Source organism: Giraffa tippelskirchi, chromosome 14 (assembly GCF_054371585.1).
Source record: "Giraffa tippelskirchi isolate mGirTip1 chromosome 14, T2T-mGirTip1v1.2.pri, whole genome shotgun sequence".
Classification (NCBI taxonomy): Eukaryota; Metazoa; Chordata; class Mammalia; order Artiodactyla; family Giraffidae; genus Giraffa; species Giraffa tippelskirchi.
In genome coordinates, this window is record NC_137288.1 from 44,600,602 (window position 1) to 44,625,759 (window position 25,158).

The 25,158-nt window shown below is 42.9% G+C and overlaps 2 long non-coding RNA genes across 2 annotated transcripts in view; both read right to left on the minus strand.

Moving 5' to 3' along the window:
• Positions 1–1,069: 1,069 nt before the first annotated feature.
• The window catches only part of LOC145534889 (uncharacterized), a 78,616-nt gene continuing 54,527 nt past the window's right edge, over positions 1,070–25,158 (minus strand). Inside the window, exon 5 of the long non-coding RNA XR_014075045.1 lies at positions 1,070–4,533. This is a non-coding gene — a long non-coding RNA (uncharacterized LOC145534889). The remainder of the gene's footprint in view (positions 4,534–25,158) is intronic.
• Positions 11,526–19,526, minus strand: LOC145534890 (uncharacterized). The gene is made up of 3 exons (XR_014075046.1): positions 19,347–19,526; positions 12,043–12,117; positions 11,526–11,875 (listed from the first exon to the last, which is right to left on the minus strand). It is a non-coding gene; the product is annotated as an uncharacterized LOC145534890 (long non-coding RNA).

Sequence of the window (25,158 nt, forward strand, 5' to 3'; positions counted from 1 at the left end):
CTAATATAACCCTAATTTGTAAATAAGCTTTAGATTTAAAATACTGTATCTCAAATGGGAAGGGCAAAGTCAGCAGGAACTTGTCACGCTATAGAGCCTGCCTGCAGACTCTCACTTTGTGCAAAGGAAACGAGAAAGGAAACCGAGGAGAAATTGTGCTCCTAGGTCCCCTTGGGTTCCTAGCAGGGCTGCCAGATAAAATATTGAATTCCCAGCTACATTTTATATTCAGATTAACACAAATAACTTTGAGTATAAGTACGTCCCAAATACTACCTATTTAATAATACTAAACAATTATTCATTGCTTATCTGAAATTCTAATTTAACTAGGCATCCAGTATTTGTATTTGCTAAATCTGGCCACCCTTGTCCCTGGGCATCCCCATGCCCACCCAAGGCGTGACAGATGGACCCAAATATTAATAATGTGTAAGCAAGATCAGGAGATTAACAGCACATAAGCCTTGGGTCTCCCTGGGCTCCAGGTTGACACAGGAGCAATGCCCCAGATGTTCCTGCATGCTCCCAGGGAAGGATGCAAATCCTGGCCAGTACCTCGGCCATGAGGAGCTGTGAGGTGAGCCTGGAGTGGAGGCTGAGGAATGGGACGGCCAGGCCAGCTCCTGGACAGCTCGTGGCAAGCCTCAGGGTCTACCACATGGCAGAGCGGAGGTGGAGCTGAGCCAGCAGGGGGAGGACCCCTGACCATGACCACGCCACAAAGAGCACCCCTGAGTCACGCCAGCTCACACCTCATGGCTCATTCTAATGACACGACAGTGGAGACGACACACATCTTTTAAAAGACCGACACAATTCCCAAGGAGAGCACAAACAGCAGTCAGTGCATCCTCCCCAACCACTCTGAAACAGCCCTTGTAGGCAACTTAAAGCTTGATACGCACATATCCCCAAAACAGTGATTCAGGTCAGGTTACCCAGCTTTCTGCCATGAGTAAAAAGGGAAGCACTAGAGGAAAATGAAAACCAATGAAGACCATTGCCTTTGTTTTCATTCTGAGTATCTATACACACATACAGAGGAGGGTAGAGAATTCGTCTTAGAGGGGGAACCAATTTTTTAAGACAACACCTTTCTGGACCTTTCTTTGGTTGTGCAAAGTACAGAACCCTGGACATGATCTCAAAAGATGGGGTTAGAAGAAGAATTAAAAGTTTCCCTATAACCAAGTCACTGGAATTTTACAACTTTCTCCTGAGGAGCTAGAGCTTTGAGATCCTGGTTGAAGGGAAGGTGACAGGAACTGGTCCCAGGAATATGATAAGAAGTTTGGGCCTCAATAAGAAGCAGCTTGAGAGAAACAGCTCCTTGTTCAGAATGGTTTAACACAGTGGTGTCCAATCTTCAATTGTAACTTAGTCTCTGTTCTGAGCAGGGACATAATCTAAGTCCCCTCCATTAATTGAGAGCCTTCAGGGAAATTCATTGAACACAAAGACTGTGGTGGGATCACTAGAAACTTAGAGGATAAACAGTGAAAAGATGAGCTCCCTTCCAGATTCTGCACTGTGCAACCTGCACACTCATACGTGGTGACCCCAAGTGTTCCAGGAGTGGAAATAAAGAAACCCTCCTCCTGGCAAGCACATCAGAACAAGATGGTCCTCCAGAGGAGGGGCAAGGAAGGCTAGACTTTATTATTACCTGGTAAAAGAAGGAATAAAACACATCAACATGTGAACGGGGATTATCTCTAGAGGCTACAATGGGTGGCTTTTATTTTCTGTTTAGTGCAATTGTGCAATGAATCTGGGTTCATTTTACTGCCAGGGAAAATGATTAAGAATCAAAGAAATAATTGTACAATAGGCAAACAGTAGTGGTGATGGAATAGCTGGCCATGACCAGCCTCTCATCTCTGGACACCAGCTGGGGTCTGAATATACTGATGCTCCACTTGCATTGGTTGTTACCTGGCTCAGGAATTGGGAGGTTTGAACCTGCACCTGGAAGGTACCAATGCCCACAGAGAGGAGGATAATACCCACAGGATGGTGGTGGGTGAGAGCATAGGACCGTGACCAAAGAGACCGACTCAGCAGTAAAATTCAGCCAGAATATCTTGCTTTTGGGCAAATACACTGAGATCTGTGTATTTCACCATCACAGACACTCACCAAAGTGATTCTGAATCTTAAAATGTCCATAAATGAGAATGCATATTCACATTTTTATGTAATGTCTCTCTGGAATTTAATTACTCCTTATAAAAATTTTACATTTCAAAATTAGCAGGTTTTTTAATCATGTGATTTTTCTCTCTAGAAAACTTCAGAGGTTATACAGTGCTATTTCCTCTCTTTACAGATTGCACACTTGACCCTCAGAGAGAAGGATGAGATCAGAATTATGCAGTGTATTATTCAAGACTCTCCAAAAGGCAGAACCAATAGGATGTGCATAGAGAGAAAGAGATTGATTTTAAAGAAATGTCTCATGTGATTACAGAGGTTGGCAAGTCCAAACTCTGCTTGGTGGGCTGGCAGACTGAAACCCAGAGAAGAGGCAATTCTGCAGTTCAGGCCCAAAGGCCTCCTTCTGTCAGAATTCCCTCTTGCTCGAGGAAGTTAGTCTTTTGGGCTATTCAAGCCTGCACCTGATTGGATGAGGCCCACCCACATTATGGCGGGAAATCTACTTTACTCAAAGTCCACTGAATTCAATGTTAATCTCATCCAGAAACACACACATATATGTATCCAGAATAATGTCTGACCACATATCTGGGCACTGAGGCCCACCCAAGTTGATGCATAAAATTACCCATTACACATAGGCAGTTAGAAACAGAAATGGAATTAAACTCCAACCTCTTGATTTTCAGGAAGCTCAAGCCACTCCATCATGTGACTTCAATCAGACTGATACTTTTGAAACCAGTCAAGTCTGGAGTCTTAATACAAGATGCATAGGGTCATGAAATGTTATGCTTAACAAACTTTCATACATATGCTGGAAATGATTTTCCCTAGAATTGTGGCTACCTGGACACATTTTAAACCAAGAAAGAAGCAAAACATCATTTAGAGAGAATGGATCTAAGTGCCCTCTCAACACTATAAATCCCCCATAGCATCCTAACCCCATCATAAAACAGCACTAGTGAAATATCTGCAAAGCCCTTCGACAGCCGTGGATATTAGATGCCAGATATAGTGAAATGCATGACATTAAAAGGGACATGCACCAAACGGAAGCTTACAAAAGTTCTTCAGATGGCTGCTTCTTATCATTAATCCTGAACACTGGATGTGATTCCTCATTAGAGAAGGAGCACATTTGTGTCCACATTTTTCCACTCCTCATACTTCAATTTTAGCAACTTTGAATTTTACCTTCTAAGGTCTTTCTTTCTTCATTAAAGGAAAGTGAGAATGTAAGCTTTGAACTTAACACCTCATTGAGAAGGCTATATTACAGGAGGAGACTTCCCACCTGCACAGCTCTAAATTACTAGAAGAATGTTTTAATAGCTAAAGAAGTAAAGCAACAACTCTTTAAGATTCCCATCATACTTCTGCTACAATAGCATCATTACCATAACAAACTGTGAATTTCAGTTCCAATATCACCTTTTTTCAGGACTTAGGAAGTTCAATCCATTTGAAAACCTTGAGCGCACTGAGAAATATCTGGATACGGCAGCTAATTGTAATCTCAACAGTTATAAGAATAAATAAGCAATTGCACTCCATTTAGCTCATAAATGTTATCAAGCAAGAAGCAATTGTTGAGATGGACAAACCGATAGCTCCACAATGAATTATAACACCGCAGTTACACCTTTATTACAGCCAAAATAATGAGACCTAAGGTTAAAACATCAGTCCAGGGTTTCCCTGGTGATCCAGTTGTTAAGAACCCTCCTGCCAATGCAGGGGACATAGGTTCAACCCCTGGTCTGGGAGGATTCCACATGCCATGAGGCAACTCAGCCCACGCACCACAACTACTGAGCCCACACACCTGCTCCACCACAAGAGAAGACCATGTGAGAAGCTCTCACACCACAACTGAGAAAGCCCACGCACAGCAATAAAGACCCAGCACAGCCAAAAAGAAAAATTAAAAAAAAACCAAAACAATAATTCTAAAAAAAAACCCATCAATCCATTCTGTCTTCAGGACTGAGATCTCAGTTAAGCAATGTCTTAGTCAACTCAGGATCACCATAACAAAATGCCACAGACCAAATGCCACAGACCAAGAAGCTTAAACAACAGAAAAATATTTTCTCACAGTTCTGAAGGCTGGAGGTCCAAGACCAGGTGCCAGCAGGGTTGGCTTCCCATGAGACCTTCTCTTCCTGGCTTGCAGACAACTGCTGTTTCCTCACATGGCCTTTCCTCTGTGCAGATGGTCATTGTTGTTCACTCACTCAGTCGTGTCTGACTCTTTGCAACCCCATCGACTTCAGCACACCAGGCTTCCCTGTCCTTCACCATCTCCCAGAGTTTGCTCAAGCTCACGTCCATCGAGTCAGTGATGCCATCCAACCACCTCATCCTCTGGAGAGAGGGAAAAAAGGAGGGAGAGAGAGAGATTGATTAATTGGTCTGTAGTCTCCTCCTCTTCTTGTAAGGACACCAGTCCTATCGGATTAGGGCCTCTCTCTTATGACCTGATTTAAACGTAATCACCTCCTTAAGGTTTCTATCTCTAAATACAGTCACATTGGAGGTTAGGGCTTCAACATAGGGCTTTTGAAGGGACACTATTCGGTCTCTAACAGGCAACATTTGTTGTTGTTGCTGAGTTGCTAAGTTGTATATGACTCTTTGCGACCCCATGGACTGTAGCCCACCAGCCTCCTCTGTCCATGGGATTTCCCAGGCAAGAATGCTGGAATGGGTTGTCATTTCCTTCTCCAGGGGATCTTCCCCACCCAGAGATCCAACCCGCGTCTCCTTCATTGGCAGGCAGATTCTTTACCACTGAGCCACCAGGGAAGCCCGACAGGCAACATTAATCTACTTAAAAAGCCTTTTTCTCTGTTTCAACTTTATGCAGGGAATTTTTTCTTTCCCTCCTCCTTCTCCATTTTCTGCTTCTTTTTCTCTTTTTTCTTGTTTTGCTTCCCTATTAGATACAGATTCTCTCCCATTTCAAATAAGTGTCACGGTGATTTAGAAAATGCTTTTCTGTTATTTTTTTAATGCACTGAGTATTTGGGTTCCTTTTTTTAATGCAAAGGGAATGGTTCACAATTATCTCAGAAGAATCCAAAACATTTTTCTAAATAGTCCCAGGAGTTCACGTTTGTTCTGACCAGATCCAATTTAACATGGCAATAAAAACACACGTGGTAACATCTCTCAGACCTAACTTCAGGGGACTTACTTCTTACATGTATTTAACATATGCAAATTCAACTTGCAGGTGGGGCAGACATACCCTTTATACAATGTGATCTCTAAACACAAGGCACTCAATCTATCTGCTATTCGACCAAAGAAAGAGAAAAGTGTCTGACTTGGGAGGAAACTGTAACCAGAGGTAGACATGGTAACAGACAAAATAAGATACCCTAGGACACCTGTGCTCCATTTGATGAGCAACCTAAAATGTTTTCAAGGATACTTTTGACTCTGTGTGATTTTTGTCTTATGATCGGTCTTTAAATACTGACTCCAAAATAATACTTCATTTTAAAATGGATCATGATAAGGTATAAGGAAGAAAGTTCAACTGATAAGCCCCCCAAAATGAATAGAAAGTGACCTAAGCAGAGGGGGGAAGGGATGGTATTTCAGTCAGTGTTAGTTGTTTGGTCTGACTCTTTGAGACTCCTTGGACTGTAGCCCACCAGGCCCTTCTGTCCATGGGATTCTCCAGGCAAGAATACTGGAGTAGGTTGCATTTCCTCCTCCAGGGATCAAACCCATGTCTCTTTTGTCTCCTGCATCGGCACCGGCTTCTTTACTGCTAGCACCACCTGGGAAGCTCCCAACATTTGTTGAGGTTAAGTTAAATAAGGCCTTGAAATCCAGAGCAAGGTGTTGGACTTGTGATAACTTATTACTCTTAAAATGACCAGGCAGAGGAGCAACGCCAAGTATTAGCATGAAAGTGTTAGGAATATGGTCTGCCAGAGCTACGCAGGGACTGAGCTGAAAAGAACATTTTGAATTAATACAGAAAACTGGAAAATTTGCACCGCAAGGAGAAAAATGCCACGAAAGAAAGCAAAACCTTCACTGCTTCAAGAGATTTCATTGTAACATTATGTTCAAAGGCTCTAAAACAGGTGGCAATCTCTTTCTTAATCAATGTCCTTGAACAAACAGAAAAATCTCTCTCTGAAGTTTGAAAAAAAAATCATTTTTATATACTACAAATATTGAATCACTTTAGCAGAAGGCGCTTCCAAGAAACACCACGATGGGCAAACATTTATACACCTGACTTAAAACCTGAAACTTTCTCCTTGGGAAAAGGAAACACTTAAAAAATTAACCATAATGGTAGAGAAATCCCATGCTAAATGTTGATTACTTTTTAATCCTATCTTGTATGCCAAGAACAACGCGCAGGTAGGAAGAAAAAGCTCGAGATTGGAATCAGACTTTTGTCATGATCTTGCTGGCAGAACTGCTTTTTTTAGAAGCTGATCGGTGCTTCCAGGTGCATTGTCTGGGCTCAGCTCTAGATAAAGATAAACATTCAGGCTTCCAGGGACTGGAATCACAAGAGTGACTAGCAAAGTTCACAGGAACCGAAAGACCCTGGTGCCAATTAAAAACCATACATCCCATCACAGCAAGGAGGGAAGCTATTGAATAATTGAATAATCTGAAGCCATTCCAAAGGAGAATAAACAGATGATGGCCTGATCCCGTGGAGACTGGAGGAAGCTGTGTGCATCAGAGTGCTCTATATTCTCTTCATACTTTGATTAATTATCCAGCTGTGCGACTGTCATTATCAAGGATATCTCTGAATCATGTGGCTCAGACAGTAACCAAATCTGGCTGTCCCTTTCATTTTTTTTTCACTTGAGTAAGCCCCTTGCTGTTTGGAAGAGAGTTACCTAGTATGTCACTTGAAACAAGCAAATGCTCCATTCACTGTAGACAACAATGGGCCGGTCATTAGACTGTCTTTCACACACTGCTGATAGGTTTGTATAGAGGTACCCCCAGTGGAAAAGAGAAATACATCCTCCTGTAAACTGCTCTTCCACTGGAAAGTGCTGAGAATACCGAGCTTGAGATGAGAATGAGTGTCATTTTCAAATCTTATTTGCTGGCTTCGTTGTTTATTTGTACCAGAAAACTTGCCCCTCTCCCAAGCCCTTCATTCCATGAGACCTGCTTAAGAGGCTATTTCTCTAGAAACTATTTCAACTTTCAAAGGATCCAGGCAGGGCTTAAGCCAAAGAAAAGTATTTGAAATTGTAGAATTCCTACAACTTTCAGCCAACCATGCGAGGAAAGAAAGACATAGGAAGAGAAAGTGGAGGCTCTTAAAGTTACATCAACAGTTGCCTCTTCTACCCTCTTTTGGTAGCTATGACCAAGGTGATCGTGGAATCTTGAGTGAGTCAGTTCATCTTTCTGTGTCCAAGTCTACCCCCTGGTTAAATCTGGATAACAATGCATGTCTTCTAAGGAGCATGAGATGTAAATGAGGTACAAGTAAAGAGCTTGGCACAAGGTCTGAGGTGTAGAAAGACAAGCATGAACCATTCAGCTTACAATTCCTGGGAGCTACTCCTACAACCTTACAAGATTTGAAGAGCCTTACATATGAAGATAATAAGCTCATCTACTTTCTGCCTTCTGCAGTACCTGGAATGGGATCTCACACACAATAGGTACTCCGCCAAAATGTTTGAGGAATGAATGAACTTTCAAAAAAGGACAAAATAAATCATTAAAATCATAAAATGATAGAGATTCTCTAAGAAACAAAAAGGAAGAATGATGAGTGGGAAAGTAAAAAAACAGACCATGGACAAATTTTAAGTAAACCACGTTGATTTGGGAAATGTAGAAAGATGGAACCTACGTCAACAGGTGACCGTTTTCAGAGATGACCTCAGGTTTAGAAATCCAAGGTCATCATACACCTCCATGCACAGCACATCATCTTTACTCTTCTGCTCCATGATGTTTCAAGGAAACATTAAAATCCTTTGAGGGCATGTAAGCTATTAGACATACAGGTGCTCTAACTCCAGAAGAAATCACGCAGTATGACCAAGATAGATTTGATATTGCTGAATAAAGTAAACATTAATAAAAATAAATAAATAAAATTAAAACAGTTCCTTGGGGAACAGACCAGGTGTTGTTATGCTTATAAATGTCTTTATTTATTTTTATTGGAGTATAGTTGCTTTACGATACTATTGTAAAGCAAAGTTAATCAGCTATTACAAATGTCTTTTAAGTGCGTAGATGCGTTTCTCTTATTGGAACAGTTTTCCCCCTTCCTGAAACTTCTTTCATAAACCGGTCTTCACACAAGAGAGGATTTCGTTCTTCTACATTTTTAAGCAACAGCGACACCATGTGGCCATGCTGGGAGCGAACTCGCCTTCTCTCCCAACTCTGAATTTCCCCCAGGGAGACATCAATCCAGTTCTGCCTTCCCTCAGAATAAACTCATTCAAAAATCATTCGGCGAATGGCGCACAGATTCCCAGGCTTAGGACAGGCACAGTGGTCCGTGTCTCTAAAACAGCCTTACCTAGCGGATCATCCCGTGACCAACTCTTTACCAGGCACAGCCTATTCAGAGCTGAAACCAGCCCCAAGGCAACCAGTTCATTTGACAAATCACTGAAACACGACTGGGGATGAATACATTCTACAGTGTATGAATGAAGCATTCTTTCATTATTCCACCTCAGGGATGATGACACCTGATGTGGGCGTGGTTTTCCCCCACAACTGTCATAAGCCTCCCCACCACCACCAGGTCCAGACTCTTTGTTTTGTGCTCCAGTGGCCCCTGGAAAGCCTTCTGTAAAATTTATCATAGATGGGTGATGACTAATGCAAGATGCCTCCTCCACTAAGCTGAGTGCTCCTGAGGGCAGATAAAAGAGCATTTGCTCACTCCCGTCTCTGCAGCCTCTGCCTGTCACTTGGAGATGCTCATCCATTGACTCAACAAGTATTTATTGAGCACCTACTGTGTGCCAGGCACTCTTGTAGGTGTTGTAGATTTTACAGTGAGCAAAGCAACATGAAGCCTACATTCTAGTTGGAGCTTCCATTCTAGCTAGAGCAGTCAGGCAATAAGGCCGTGGAGAAGTGTTGGGTGCTCAGAAAACAAAGCTTTGTGTTGGGTGCTCAGAGAAGACCTGACTCATATGGAGACAGCTGAGCAGAGATCTGAAGAAAGGGAGGTATGTGGTTAGGAGAAGAAGATTGCTAGAAAACTGAATTTGGGAGGGAGGGAAGCAGGGATCCAGGCAGGAGGAAAGGAAGGGAGGAAGGATGAACTTATGAGCCATTGGGCAAGGAATGAGAAGACCTGCGTTTTTATCCTGACTCTTTCATAAGCTGCTGAGCTAACTCAGGCTTTTCTTCCCCTCTCCAGACTTCAGTTTCTTTACTATAAAGTGAAGAATTCAGATTTGATCATCGCTAAAGTCTCAGTTTTAAGACTCTCCATCACGAAAAGCCAGGGATTGTAACCTTTAATGGCATTTTGTGTGTGCACGCACCTGTGTGCGTGCGTGTGATTAATTTCCCAAAGCAAGTCCAGGCATTTGTGTTTATTTTAAGAGTGATTACACACACACACACACCAAAAAAAAAAAAACAAAACACTCTCACTATTTGCTTACTAGTTAAAATAAATTGATCTGAAGTCTATGGGTTTAAAGATTGGCTGGTCTCACAGTAAGATGTACACTTTTGGAGATTTGTCATTATGTGCCCAAACACGATAATTGCTGAAGGACCATGCGTTGCAGTTTGGCCCTAATAACCACTCAGGCAGGTAATGTGAGCAGTTAGCTACAAAATATCAGCTACAATATGGTAAGTACATGATATTTTACTGAGAAATGAACTGCCATTTTGGCAGTCTTCTAGTTGATGACTTCAGCCTCATGAATATCTGAAGCTCTCTGGTAATACCATGACAGATACATACAACATGATGCATACACACCGTACAATAAATACAATAGCTAAGAAAGTATAAAGGCAGGGTAAAATGGGCTCCAGGTTTTAAATGGTTCCTTGGTTATATTTCTCCAACTTCCATCAACACTCTCATATGTGGAGCCAAGTACAGAGGACAGGATGGGTCCCGTGTTGAACCAGCATCAAAGGGCTCATCATCAAGATTCCAGGAATCAGCAAAAGTCCATCTTTCCACAAACACCTTCATTAAACCACCATTTGCTGTGTCAGAATTAGAGTTATTCTTTGGTATTATTTATATTTCTAGAATATCCCTTTTAAATGCAATGATGCTCCTAGAGGAAGCTGCCTGTTCCACTTCAAATGGTCACAAATGTCTCTGGAAAAATAAGCAAGATGAGGGGAGAGTCACGGAGATGAAGCCTTGGCCAGAAGTGCTGCTGTGGGAAGGGAAGACAAGATTGTGAAGCAATGCAGGAAGGAATGAACCTAAGAAAAAGTGAGTCTCATGCAGTGAGTTCTGCTTTGTACTCCAGGCTCTGTAGATAGAACTTCTACTTCTCATGCATGAGAGAACCTGCTGATACCATCTTTACAGATGAGGAAACAGGCTCGCCTGAAATCTCACAGTTGGCTGCAGAGCTGGGGCTTCATCTCAGGTTCACAGACTTCCCCTTGTGCCAGGATGCTAGACCTCTCAAATGTTAGTTGCTCAGTTGTGTCTGACTCTTTGTGACCCCATAAGCAGAGCCCACCAGGCTCCTCTGTCCATGGGGATTCTCCAGGCAAGAATACTGGAGCCGGTGGTCATTCCCTTCTCCAGGGTATCTTCCCAACCCAGGGATCAAACTCAGGTCTTCTGCATTACAGGCAAACCCCTTATCGTCTGAGCTACCAGGGAAGCCATTGAAGAGGAAATGGAGGGTGAGAGAGGGGTTAAGGAAGTGGAAGCCCCTTTTTTAATTGGGCTACATGCATTCATGCAACTAACAAAGAGATTTGCTACAGTGATTTGTTTGCTAATACTTGGTATATTAGTGGGAAGACATACCAACACCCTAGTCAATTATTCTTATACCTTATTATCCTCAAGCCTCATAGCTTGACTTGATAACACAGCCATGTCAAAAGATTGTATCCCAAAGAGAAAGAAGATTCCACCAACATTACTACACTATCCTTGAAAGAAGAACGTATTTATTCTTGGAGTTAAAGATGGGTACATGGGTGTTGTTTGCTTTGTTGCTGTTCAGTCGCTAAGTTGTGTCTGACTCTTTGCAATCCCATGGACTGCAGCATGCCAAGCCTCCTGGCCTCCCTGTTGTTTGCTTTATTACTCTTTTAAGTCATCCATGTATGATTTATATGTTTTGTATGTATATTTACAAATAAAATTAATTTAAAAAAAATCTTTAATGAAAGAAAGGTGAGGAGAGGGTTAACAACCGACTTGAGGCTCCACAGAAAAGAATAAATCTTTAACCTAAGTCCTCACGCCTTCACCAGTGGTGGGCAGCTCCGCTGATAGCAGAAGCACAGTGTGGTGCCCAGACGAACAAGTAGACAATGAAAGAAAGAGATCCTGTGATCTTACATCCTTGGATAGTCTTGAATTCCATGCAGCTGTTTCTGGACAAAGGGACATTCTGGAACTGGAGTCTTCTCCCTCAGGATTGATGTCCGTGTCGTTTATTACCTAAGAGTGCCGGGTCTTTGGCTCCAATGATGAAAGCCAATTCACAGGCTGCCATGGACAGAAAGGCTCTTTGTGATTTCCCAGTGTGTGCGGAGGCCAGGAGGGCAAAGCACCCGGGCACTCCCGCCACCCCGCTCAGATCTCAGGGGCGCCATGGAGTCCAGCTTCTTCACATTGACCTTGGAAGCCCCAACAAGCCACTTCAAGGAGATTACCTCCATTCTATTCTGCAGCTTTCTCTGGGTTTCCACAAGGTGGTTGTCTGGACATAACGCATACTGGCAGTTCATCTTAACAGAAAACAGAAAAAACAGACAGCCCGATCAAATCCCCACCCAAAGGAATTCACAGCAGCTGCTTTCAGAGGGCCTAGGGCTCCCTTCAGTCAGCCAGCCTGTGAAGGATCTGGGCTGGGGCAGGAGGCCCCCGGGGGTTCAGAGAGGGCCAGATAAATGTAAATTCTCACCAAGAAGAAACACACTTCCCTTTGGCACCTCCATCATGCTTTTGTGAGCTGCACTATTCCAAATGAAAACAAAATTTTTAAACAATGACAACTGCCTCATTTTAGAATTATTTTTAAGTTTGAGCTGATCATTGATATTCTTATATATTTGAGATACACCAAACACTCAGTGTAGTGACCCATGAAGGACATGCCCTGTGTTATGCCTATTCCACACCCAAGTTCATCCACAATCATGTCCACATAGACTGTGAGACAATCAAACTCCAAACTAATCCTTTTCTCCTTTTCTCTCTTCCCTGCTCTTATCTGGTGCACCCATGTGTTTCTGAATGGGGTTACTCATTCGCTTGGGCTGCTGTAACCAAGTTGTGTCTGACTCTTTGAGACTCCATTGACTGTAGCCTGCCAGACTCCTGTCTATGGGATTCTCCAGGCAAGAATACTGGAGTAGGGAGGCATTCCCTTCTCCAGGGGATCTTCCTGACCTAGAGATCGAATCTGGATCTCTTGCATTGCAGGCAGATTCTTTACCGACTGTGGCTCAGTGGTAAAGAATTCTCCTGCCAATGCAGAAGCTGCAGGAGACCTGGGTTTGATTCCTGGGTCAGGAAGATCCCCTGGAGGAGGAAATGGCAACCCACTACAGTATTCTTGCCTGGAGAATCCCATGGACAGAGGAGCATGGCAAGCTACAGTCCAGAGGGTCACACAGAGTCAGGCACAACTGAGTGACTAACACTTACTTACTTAACCAAGTACCATAAACTGGGAGGTTTAAACAACAGAAATGTATCATGTCACAGTTCTGGAAGCTAGAAGTCTGACTGAGGTGTTGACAGGCCTGTTCCCCGCAACCCTGAGGGCTGTGAGAGGACAATCTGTTCCAGAACCCTCTCCCTGACTTCTGGGTGGTCATCTCCTCCGTGTCTCCTCACATCATCTTCCCACTGTGTCTGTCTGTGTCCTCCTCTCCTCTTCTCATAAGAACACCAGTTACTTTGGATTAAGTCCGAACCTAACGACCTCATTTCAACTTCATACCACCAAATAAGGTCACACTCTGATGTACAGAGGGTTAGGACTTCAACATCTGAACTGGAGACATGGGCACAAATTTGACTTTTAACATAGAGCTTTGCTGAAATCCCCTTTTGAAGCATTGACTAATGCATTTAGGGCACAAACAACTTCTTCAAAGCTGGAAGCTCAAAGCAGTCACGTGCTCAAGTTGATGGAAAGACATGGATCTAGTTGAAACCTTAAGAGATATAGATAAAGCTCTTCCCAAAACAAGATATTGTTTTACAGTGCATGTCAAGCCACAGAGATTTTGCATGTGAGAGACAGCAAATCCATTACCTAATTGCATTTGCTTGAAACATGCAATTTTCCTTCTTTTCCATTGACTTTATGTTCTATATTTTGCATATCTATTCATAAATCCACATCTCATAGGACCCACATTTAACCCATGCCATGACTATTTAGCAGTGCAAATGGCATATTCCATATTCTTGAGCTGTCCTGGGACTAATTGGTTTTGTCCCATCATACGCTCATCAGGAGGTGAGGGAATGAGGTGAGGGAGTGATTCCTCCAGGTCTTCTCTCAGCTCACCCTCCCTTTTCAGTGTCTCTTCCTTTAGTGGCATATAGATATCTGGCTAATATATAGCCATAGAGAAGGAAGCGGTGTCAGACTTGATGGCTGCCACTCTGTTGAGCACCCAAACCAGGGCTAGAGTCCAACAGCTCATGGCCACAAGCAGCCCCTGCCCCCAGAAGACTTCCGTGTGGCATGATGGGCCACCCCTCGTCCTGGTAGAACCAAGATGAACAGGTGGACCTGCCTCTCTCTTTTAAGGATGCTTCTGGCTTTTGGTTTCTTTCTACGTAAGAAAGGTTAGAGTTCACCTGCAAAAAGGTAACTGGGGTAACTAGAAGTGAATACTGTGTCATCTGAGAAGGAGTTGAAGGAACCATCCTGGAGAATATTAAGGAGGCTCCTTTGAAGAGCTGCCAGGGGCAGAGCTGAAAGGTCAGTACAAGGTCACATTGTTACAAATGTGAGCTGTCTATACAACATCCCCTATAAGCAGGGAACTTCAAGTCACTGAAGTATGGAAAGAAGCATCATCACATAGGTTTTGGGAATTTGAATCCTGGTTCACCTCTTTCTGGGGCTTCCCAGGTGGCACAGCAGTAAAGAATCAGCCTGCCAGTGCAGGAGACACGAGAGACACAGTTTCGATTCCTGGGTTGGGAAGATCCTCTGGAGGAGGAAATGACAACCCACTCCAGCATCCTTGCCTGGAGAATTCCACTGGACAAAGGGGCCTGGCAGGCTACATACAGTCCATGGCATCGCAAAGAGTCAGATGTGACCAAGTGACTGAGCACACACACATACACATCACCTTTTCCTAATCATGAGACCTTAGGTAAATTACTTTACCTCTCTGAGCCAACGCCCCTAATCTGCGGTAGATTCTCAAATATTAATACACACACCCCCTTCCTCAATCCTTTCCTTAGAGTCACAGGTACTAGAAACACTAAATTCCATTCCTCTCACTGATCAAACAGATAATCCAACATCTCAGCATGGGTGTTTGGCTTTGAGTATAGGGACAAAATCTGCCTAAAACTGCTCTGGGTGACAAGTAAGAACCACAGGGCACAGGTTTTACCAGCGCTGTTCTTCCTTTCCTACCCGAAGGGAACCAAGATTTGAGCACCAGTTATCACATAAAACATTCAACTCCATCTTGCTGGTAGTTTTAACCATGTTTAAATATTTCATAGAGAACATTTTTCTTTGAAACACTGTCTTGTCTTGCTTTTTAACAGAGTGACCTGAATTAATGTTCAGAGGCCAGAATAAAGAGCAGCAGAAATAAATGCAAGGCAAGCTTTGGGGCTGAAACAGCTGAATGCAGTTCAGGACTCAGTTTGTTGGCTTGTCCTCATATGTGGGATGTCCAGGCACTGCTTTTCAGCACTTCAGAGAATTCCCTGACTGCATGGGTGCTGATTAACTCATACATGTGGAATCTAGAAAAATGACACAGATGAACTGTTTCCAAGGCAAGAATAGAGGTACAGACATAGAGAACAGACATGCGGATACAGTGGGGAAGGGGTAGATGGGATGAATTGGGAGAGTAGGATTGACATATTTACACTACTGTGTGTAAAACAGCGAGTGGGAAGCTATCATAAAGCAGAGGGAGCTCAGCTCAGTGCTCTGTGATAACCTAGAGGGGTAGGGAGTGGTGGTGGGGGTGGGAGGAAGGTCCAAGAGGGGACATATGTATGCTATGGCTGATTCATTTCACTGTACAGCAGAAACTAACACAACATTGTAAAGCAATTATATTCCAATAACAACAAAAGACAGTGGCACAGTGGTAAAGAATCTGCCTGCCAATGCAGGAACTGCAGGACACGCAGGTTCAGTCCTTGGGTTGGGAAATCCCCTAGAAAAGGAAATACCACTCCAGTATTCTCACCTGGAAGTTCTGTGAACACAGGAGCCTGGGAGGCTACAGTCCATGGGGTCACAAAGAGACGAACACAACTGAGCATGTACACAGAAAAATAGGCATGGGTGTATACACACACGTATATTCAACTTTGGTCCTGGGTTAACTTGGGCTGCTGTTCGAAAACATCGAGATTCCCTGTCTTCCTCCTCCAAGGCAGGAGTATACTTCTGTATCCCTCTTGGGGGTACAATCATGTGACTTGATTTATCCAATGAAATGTGGGCAGACAGAACAGGGTGCCTGGTCTGAGTCTGGCCTTAGTGTTGGCCTGTGTTTCCCCTGCTCCCCTGCCCCACTGCCACTGCCCTGAGAAGAGCATCCTCCATCAGATCACTGCTGGCCCTCTGCCTGGCCCCACAATAATACTCAGGAAGCAAACCTAAACCTGATTCACAGCCAAGAGCCAAGCCCAGTTGGGAGATTAGCTCATTGGCCACCAGTGACTAAATCTGCAGACCTGCTTCACTCTGGGAGTCGAGGGCTGGAGCTGAATATTCCTCTAGTCACGTGGTTAGTTCCTCTGGCAACCAGCCCCCATCCTGAAGCTCTCTGAGGGCCCACCCAGAGTCACCTCACTAGCATAAACCCAGGAATGACTAAAAGGGGCTAATTATGAGCAAAAAAAGATGTTCTTCTCACCCTTACTACTCAGGAAATGACAAGAGCTTTAGGAATTCTGTGCTAGGAACCAGGGATGAGGCCAAATATACATTCTCATCATATCACTATATGTGTATCTTTTTATAAATATAATGATGAAACCATCAGGTAAAGGAGGGCTTCCCTGGTGGCTCAGATGGTAAAGAATCTGCTAGCTTGGGATGAGAGCCACAGCAGAGAAAACAGCCAGCTCCCAGGGATGTGGTGACGGTGCTTGCCAACACAGTAGTGCAGTTAATCTGACCCATTCTTATTTCTCCTGAAAGGGTGAGGCGTGAGTGTGAGAGCCCAAGACAGCCATGACCCCAAAGTAGCTGTTGAATTAACCCATTTCTAAAATTCCATTTTCTTCACTGACCTTAAAGGATTTTTTGATTGTCAATCTCAATACAGTTTACCTGGAATCCACAGTTTGGGGACATTAAATCCCAGATCTGCCTTTAATTAACATGGATTGAATGTTCACCTGGGGCTTGTCGGAGCTTTCAGGGGATGAGTCCCTGGGATGACCTTGGGCCTCAGGGCTTGGGGTTCATAACTGAAGCAAAAGCACTGAATCAATAACATCCTATGTTGCCAGGCCCATGGTCTCTCTCCCTCACTTGTGAATAAGGAGAAAATGAAACCTCTGCTGCTCTATTACTGCTTCTGGAGAACACGCTGGTTCAAGATGCTGGTGAGAGGTCCCCAGGGGACAGACTGGCTGGAAAATGTCAGAATCCTATGTGGCTGTAAATGGGACAGAAAGCACAGCTCACACCTGTGTGGGGTGGGGACTGTGCTCCAACACAGTGGCGGTGAAGTTCTTAGTGGGTGGGGCGCTTTCTCAGGGCGACTGTAGATGGCTTCATATCCAGGGCCAGGGAGCAGGAATGAAGAGCAAAACATTGAAAAGGGGGCAGTAAGAGGGGCTTCAAAATGTGCTGTTTAGTGCCTACGCTTGGTTTTTGTTGCAGTAAGCATGAGTTCTTGAATCCCTCTGGCATGCAAAACCAAATGGGAAAAAAAAAAAACCTCACTCACATTTTATACCATGATCTGTATATAGCTATGAAGGAAAAGGACAGGGCACCCCACAACCCTCAGTTTCCCCAGCCACAGAATATAAGGATTTTATCTAAACGTTACTCATAGTCTGCCACGTCTGGAGAGTAGGAAAATGATAAAATAGTAATGTGTATATCAAAAAAAAAAAAAAATGACATTAGCAAAATATATTCATTTTCTACTGCATAACATACCACAAACTTAAAACAACACCCATTTATTAACTTGCAGACCTGTAGGTGAGAAGTCCAGCATGGCATGGCTGAGTTCTCTGCTCAAGGTCTCACAAGGCTGCAATCAAGGTGTCAGCCAGGCTGAGTCACTGTCTGGAGGCTCTAGGGGAAAATTCAAGTTCACTCTTGGTGTTGGCAGAATGCAGGTCCTGTGGTTGCAGGACTGAGGTTCCTGTTTCCTTGCCAGCTGTCAGTGGGGCATAGTCCTCAGCTCATAGAGGCTGTCCACATTCCTTTCTACATGGTCCCCTCCAACATTAAGCCAGTTACAGCCCATCAAACCTTCTCATGCTTCGAATCTCTGACTCCTTTAACCTCTGACCTCTGGATCTGAATGTAAAGGGATCCTGTGATCAGGTCCACATGAATGATCTCCCTCTGAAGGTCTACTAACCCGGAATCTTAATTATGTCTGCAAAATCCCTTTTACCATACAATGTAACATAATCACAGGCACATTAGCTCATCTGATTCAGATCTGCCTACGGGCAAGGAGAGAAGATAATACAAGGGAGAGGGTCTCTGGGGTTCACCTTAGAACTCTGCCTATCAGATAGATGCTTCTGCTTCCCCCAAAGTTCCACAGTCCTCCATCTGCCCCTGGCCTCCTAGAGATCTCAAGACTCCAGTTCCATTTGGGCAACTCAAACTCAACTCACTCCTTGTCACATTCTAGTAGGCCTCCTCGTGGCTACTAGTCAGCTGACCTGGTTAAAAAACTAGTCCCTTTTGACCATCGCATTCACCTCTTTAATAAGGGTGTTGAAAGGATAATGAGCAAGAGACAGACTGGACCCCAAACTGGCTCTAAGAGACCTACTGGTGGAAGCTTCAGGCACTTTGGCAAACTAGCACAAGAAATGCATTAGGGGGCCCTCCCCATTCTGGGTAAGGCCCATCCTGCCCACATCAGACTATCTCCTGGAAGTAAAGTATATGAAGACTGAAGTTTCATTCCCATCGTCCACCATCTACCCAGCATGGACAACAGAGTGGACAAAGGCTTCCCATAGGCAATACTGTCCTACCCTCTGCTCCATCCACATTCACACTGAGTAGATTATTCTGGTCGCTCCTCAGGCTTGCAGTTTCACTGCTGAAAACCTGGGGAAGGTGTTCCACTAGCAGATGGTTTAATGTGCAAGTCAGCCTAAGGAAACTACTTTTGGGGATAGACGCTTCAGCCAGCATTCCACAAACGGTCACGGAGCACCTGTTTCTTGCTAAATTCTGTGCAGCAGGTTTGAGAAAACAGCAATTTCCGTCTGCAATGTGTCCACGGGCCAGGTCTATCTGCTATGCCCATAAATAAGCCAACCCCCAAAATAAAATGAGCTCCTGCTCTCCCAAGGAAAAGATCCAGAAGGTTGGGGCCAACTTAAATGTACAGATTTTTATGGATGATGTAGCTGCTACAGAAAATGTGTACTTCTAATGTATCATTTATAAATTGACCTTTCCATGTAGCTTAAAGATTTCATTATACAAAATGTATTAATTTGGGGACATGATTCATTTCTGCTCTTACATACTGTGTTAGCTCAGGCTGCTATCACAAATTACCATAGATTGGGTGGCTTCAACAACATTGATTTCTCAGAGTTCTAGAGGCTGGTACTGGCAGATCAGGGGCCCTCTACCCAGTTGGCAGATGGTCCTCTTCTCATTGAGTCCTTACAAGGAGGGGACAGAGATGAAGCCAGGCACTCATGTCTCTTGCTATAAGGGCACTAATCCCAACATGAGGGCTCCACCTTCATGACCTAATTACCTCCCAAAGGCTCCACCTCCTAATACCATCACAATGGGGCTTGGAATTACAACATAAAAATATGTGAAGGTCACAAACATTCAGTCCATAACACATGCCATGAAACAATTTTATCAGGCTCTCCACATTTATATTCTATTACACATCAATGTAACCTCTACCATGAAAATGTCCTTTGGGGTCACCTAACTTGGCTGAATATTTTTGAATCCATGTTTCATGCTGTCTCTGAAATTTCAATGTAACTCACAAGTAACCTTGGTATAAAAACAGTCATTACATTTGTCATAACTTCTTCTTCACACTGTAGGTGTATATTTGTGACCTCCAGGACATAACCATTGACTGCACGGCCTTTCAAGCAGCCATTTAAAGCTTTTTACAACAGCATCCAAAGTTGGCATTGTGAAGTCCCTTCATTCAGGTCTCTGTTCAAATGTCCCTTCTCAGCAAGACTTTCCTTAACCACCATTTCTAAATTACACCTTCTGCCCCCAGCTACCCGCTTCTTTTTTCCTCCATAGAACTCATCTTCCAAGACCTTATGCTCCCCATGGGGCAGAAATCTTATCTCTTTTGTTACCATCTATCCTCATTGCTTAGAACTGTTCTGTTTAAAGTATCAAATATGTAAGGGATTGATACTGACTTTTAAATAAAAGAATATTTCCAGGAGTGATCACTAAATTATATTAAATTACATTAGGTTATTGGTTATATATATAATTTTATTATTTATGTGTAAACTTTATATATACATGAAATTAATACAGATATATAAATATGAGTGTAATATAAATATGAATGTATTTTTGTTGTTTAGCCACTAAGTTGTGTCTGACTCTTTTGTGACCCCATGGACTGCAGCCAGGGTCCTCTGTCCATGGAATTTTCAGGCAAGAGTACTAGAGTGGGTTGCCATTTCTTCCTCCATGAATATATAAAATTATATATATATATTTCCATTAAGTAACCCTACAGGCATGTAAAACTATCATTAAAGTCATTTTAGGCTAATACATTTTCTTTTAAAAATATTCTTATAGAAAAAATAAAAATTTAAATAGTCATTGAGAGAGCACCATGTAACACAAGAGAAGAGTCAGGAGTCAATTTTTGGAAGGGTGGGGGGATCTCTTCTTATTTTGGTCCATATGCAGGTACAGAGCAGTCATTTCTATACCATGAAAAACCTATTTCCCAGTCTTCTATTTTACCTAAGTGCTTTGCTGTCTCAACTTCCAGGGCAATGTCTGTTTTACTCCATCTCTGTGAAAGGACTCTGTAAACAGTCCTTTCATGATTCTTTTAAAGTGTGTCCCTTAAACACAAAAGCCCTCTGTTGGCCTTTGTCTAATCAGTCTTGTGCTCTTTTAACTCCTTATGTATACAGATTGCTCCTCTTTGGCCAGCATTCCTAAGCTCCTGACAGAGTTCTGTTTTTCTACTCAGATTCCTCTCTTCCAGGCACCTTCCCGTCCTCCTGCGCACCCGAGAACACACTTCTTGCCCCATTTTCAGTATTCTCATCATTGACTCCATTCTACTCCCTCCTCTGGGTAACATTACTTTTATTTTTATTGGGCACATTGTTGCTTTATGATGCTGTGTTAGTTTCTACTGTACAACGAAGTGAATCAGCTATACATATACATACATATATCCTCTCCCTCTTGGACCTCCTTCCCACCTGCCCCCCCACCATCCTATCCCTCTAGGTCACCACAGAGCACCAAGCTGAGCTCCCTGCACTATATTGCAGGTCCCCACTAGCTATCTGTTTTACACACAGCAGTGCACATACATCAATTCCAATCTTCCAATTCATCCCCCCTCCCTACCCCATATCCACACATCCATTTCCTACATCTGCATCTCTATTCACTTCAGTTCAGTTCAGTGGCTCAGTCTTGTCCAACTCTTTGTGACCCCATGAACCGCAGCACGCCAGGCCTCCCTGTCTATCACCAACTCCCTAAGTCCACCCAAACCCATGTCCATCGAGTTGGTGATGCCATCCAGCCATCTCATCCTCTGTTGTCCCCTTCTCCTCCTGCCCTCAATCTTTCCCAGCATCAAGGTCTTTTCCAATGAGTCAGCCCTTCACATCAGGTGGCCGAAGTATTGGAGTTTCAGCTTCAACATCAGTCCTTCCAATGAACACCCAGGACTCATCTCCTTTAGGATGGACTGGTTGGATCTCCTTGCAGTCCAAGGAACTCTCAAGAGTCTCCTCCAACACCACAGTTCAAAAGCATCAATTCTTCTGCGCTCAGCTTTCTTTATAGTCCAACTCTCACATCCATACATGACCACTGGAAAAACCATAGCCTTGACTAGATGGACCTTTGTTGGCAAAGTAGCGTCTCTGCTTTTTAATATGCTGTCTAGGTTGGTCATAACTTTCCTTCCAAGGAGTAAGCGTCTTTTAATTTCATGGCTGCAATCACCATCTGCAGTGATTTTGGAGCCCAGAAAAATAAAGTCAGCCACTGTTTGCACAGTTTCCCCATCTACCTGCCATGAAGTGATGGGACCAGATGCCATGATCTCAATTTTCTGAATGTTGAGCTTTAAGCCAACTTTTTCACTCTTCCCTTTCACTTTCATCAAGAGGCCCTTTAGTTCTTCTTCACTTTCTGCCATAAGAGTGGTGTCATCGGCATATCTGAGGTTATTGATATTTCTCCCAGCAATCTTGATTCCAGCTTGTGCTTCTTCCAGCCCAGCATTTCTCATGATATACCTGCATATAAGTTAAATAAGCAGGGTGACAATATACAGCCTTGACGTACTCCTTTTCCTATTTAGAACCAGTCCGTTGTTCCATGTCCAGTTCTAACTGTTGCTTCCTGACCTGCATACAGGTTTCTCAAGAGGCAGGTCAGGTGGTCTGGTATTCCCATCTCTTGAAGAATTTTCCACAGTTTCTTGTGATCCACACAGTCAAAGGCTTTGGCATAGTCAATAAAGCAGAAATAGATGTTTTTCTGGAACTCTCTTGCTTTTTCGATGATCCATCAGATGTTGGCAATTTGATCTCTGGCTTTTCTAAAACCAGCTTGAACACCTGGAAGTTCATGGTTCACATATTGCTGAAGCCTGGCTTGGAGAATTTTAAGCATTACTCTACTAGCGTATGAGATGAATGAAATTGTGCGGTAGTTTGAGCATTCTTTGGCATTGCCTTTCTTTGGGATTGGAATGAAAACTGATCTTTTCCAGTCCTGTGGCCACTGCTGAGTTTTCCATATTTGCTGGCATATTGAGTGCAGCACTTTCACAGTGTCATCTTTCAGCAAATAGGTTCATCTGTACCACTTTTCTAAATTTCATATACGTGTATTAATACACGATATTTGCTTTTCTCTTTCTGCGTTGTCTGAGCTCACCTACCAGCATGAATTCAGACCCCTTGACAAAGTAAACACAGCAATGAACAGATATGGTAAGAAGATGGGAAAGACATATACACATAGAGAGAAATGGTAACTGTCACACAGACATGGATCGCGTCTTGAGAAGGAGAAATCCTAAAGACCTGGTGGGGAGGGGCTGCTGCTGGCAGTAGAGATCACTGTCAAGCATTCAAAGCCTGGACTTTCGAAAGTGCCCACATGACCTGCAAGAAACCCACTAGAATGTATAAAGCACAGTGAACTTGAAAATCAAGGTAGCCATTGTTCAGTCTGTTGTATATTCACACAGGCGATTGGGCGATGGGTAGCAGCAGCCCTTCAGGGTCATGAGCAAGAGAAGAAGGGGTCCTGGACTTTATGGAGATTGAACTAAGGGGTAAAGAGAGAATGAAGCAACACATACCCCCCCCCAAAACCTACAGACCTTAATTATCCACTTCCCAGTGGTCTGTGGTTTGTCACAGACACTTCATAAAGTTAATCCAACTGATTCTTACACAGAGAATAAAAAATTTTCCCTGGTCCTTCAAAACACACACACACACACACACACACACTAGGAAACAGGAGAAATAGATGTCACCCTTTCCTGCAAGATGGAAAAAGTTGTATCTCCTGGCCCACGGAGAAGAATCCAACACTGCTGTGAGAGAGAATAGAGGAGAGTCAAAGCAAACAGCCCCCGCTTCCTCCAAGAAGAAGGCTCTATTTTGCTTCCTGATTTGTGATTTCATGAAACAACATCCTGAAACACTCTTTGTTTGGTTTCCCCTCTGTTTAGTTTCTGTCTGTAATGCAAGAAGACAGCTGTAGTTAGAGGGAACAAAAATATTCTGTCATTTTCTTCTCCATCTCAAGTTTTTTTTAGGATGAATTGCCTCTGCAGTTTGTGTGCAAGGATTTTTTTCCAGAAAAACTTGAGAAAAATCTCCATTTGGAAACTTTTATCACACTTAAAATGGCATATAGGCTTCTTCAAGAAAGTAAAGCTATTTTGATTTTTTTAAAAATAGTGGCATATTTAGGTATTTTTACAATTACATAATCTCTTTCTACTTGTGTTTTTTCCTTTCTTTTTAAAACATTTTCAAAGAAGAATCTGTTCAGAAAATAGTTTCCCTTATTCAGGCGTAGTTATGAATTGGTAATAAAGCTCCAGTACCAAGATTACATCTGGAGCTAGAAATATGTTACAGGCAGTGATTTACAGCCTTGTGACAACATAATTTATACAAGGAGCAATGCTAATTTCCATGCATCCTGATTTATTTCATTAATAATTCTTACAGGCAGTATATTCTGTTATTACTGAACTTACTTTAGATCTGTAAGTTTTCAAATTGGCTTATGATCAATTCATAAAAATACTGAAAGTAATCAGATCCATAATAAATTGTTCCATGGAGTAAGATATAACTACTATGTAATCGTATATGGAGATGATATTGGTTTTAATCAGCTACCCAAAAAAGGGAAAATTTATACCATTCTCTGTTTAATTTAGATTATAAAATTCACTAGGGAAATCAAGGAATCGGATAGCTGATAGTTCTTAATAGCAATTGCAGTAAAACACATTTCACTGCTTGAAATTTGTGAGCCTCAATTAATCATGGGCTCAAATAGTTTTTAAAAGTGCTTTATAATCCAAATATTACTATCTCAGTAAGACACTCCAGTGTGTTTATTAATCCATATCTACTTGCATACCCTCCTCGACCTTCAGTCACATGCCTAACAGCTCAGCAGGCTTCAAGCAAGATGCCAAAACTCCTGCTCTGTCTAATTGCATAATTTTCAGTTATTCCACACTATTTCTTCCCAGAGAAGCATTAAAAAAATAATAATCCCCTGCCAGTTTAGTCTTCCTCTTAATGACAATTGACTATGCATTCATTACATTCTGAGTATTTTATAGCCTTTTTCTTTAACTTTCCTCTTTAAAAATATTACCTTTCCAGTTACTATTCCTTTTCTATTTTCTAAAATAAGACAACCTCCTCATTAAACATTCCAAGATAGATGAGAGTCTGTCCTCCAGAGAAGAGGATGCTAAGTTCTCTCCAGTGAGCTATTCCATTGATTAATCCCCATTTCCCCTGCATCCCTAGAGTCTCCACCCTCAGAAAATAAGGTCTCTATCCTGTCTGTCATGGTCCTCCCAGCACCTAGAAAGTGCATAGTA